General features: G+C 36.5%; 1 protein-coding gene across 1 annotated transcript in view; it reads right to left on the reverse strand.

The window, feature by feature from the left end:
- ZNF529 (zinc finger protein 529) overlaps window positions 1-1,121 on the reverse strand; it is a 28,312-nt gene that overhangs the window by 23,374 nt on the left and 3,817 nt on the right. The window lies entirely within an intron of this gene.

Genomic DNA, 1,121 nt, shown 5'->3' on the forward strand with positions numbered 1-1,121 from the left:
TATTATAAGTCTATTCATATTTTCTATTTCTTTGTAATTTCATCTTGGTAGGTTTTATGTTTCTAAGAACTTGTCCAGTTCATCTAGATTATCTACTTTGTTTGCTATATAATTGTTCACAGTACTCTTCTTACATTTCTTTTTGTTTCTATGGAATCAGTAGTAATGTCTCCACTTTCATTTCTGATTTCAGTAATTTGAGTCTTTTTATCCTTAGACCATCAAGTTAAAGGTTTTTCAATTTTGTTAATCTTTTCATAAAACCAACTTTTTGTTTCATTGACTTTCTCTATTGTTTTTGTATTCTCTATCTCATTTATCTCTGCTCTAATTTTTATTATTTTCTTCCTTCTACTAGCTTTGAGTGCAGTTCTTCTCTTTCTAGTTCCTTAGGTTATAAAATTAGGTTGCTGACTTGAAATATTTAATATTTTCTGTGTAAGCATTTACATGTATAAATTATCTCCTTAGCACCACTCTTACTGCAGCCCGTAAGTTTTGGTATTTTGTGTTTTCATTTTCATTCATCTCTAAGTATTTTCTAATTTCCCTTATGATTTTGGACCTTTAGTCCAAAGCCCACCTGGGCCAAACCCAAATTCTCACACATCCAATTGCTTTAAATGTAGTCTAAATTGGTCATTTAGAGCCTTCCTACTTAGCATACCCCATGAAACTATACCCAACCCCTGCTAACTATAAGACAAGCCCTGTAACTACCAAAAAAAGAAAACCCCAACTGCAGATGACCCAGAGTTCCCTGCTTTGCTGCTGAGTAACATCCCCTAAACATCACCTAGACATATAAGCCCCTTTTCTGATTTACCCTTCCCTCCTGGTAGGTACCTCATGCCCTCTCATGCAACCCTGTCCAAGCACCACCCAATAAAGTTGTTGTGTGTGTGAAATAAAACTATGAAGACACCAAGCTCTCCAGTCAAGATGCGCTCCCTGTGGCTAACAGAGATACTTTAAATTTGAAACAGAACCAAGCAGCCATAGCAGCAGTCACACACTGTGTTCTCAGAAGAAAACATAGCCCTTGACAAACATCGTGCTTGCACAACCCCAAGTGGGAGTAGATTCTGTAACCAAGTACTGAAAATTCTCCAACTGACCAC

The sequence above is a fragment of the Propithecus coquereli genome, unplaced genomic scaffold (assembly GCF_000956105.1).
Source record: "Propithecus coquereli isolate 6110/MARCELLA unplaced genomic scaffold, Pcoq_1.0 Scaffold358, whole genome shotgun sequence".
In the NCBI taxonomy this organism is placed as follows: Eukaryota; Metazoa; Chordata; class Mammalia; order Primates; family Indriidae; genus Propithecus; species Propithecus coquereli.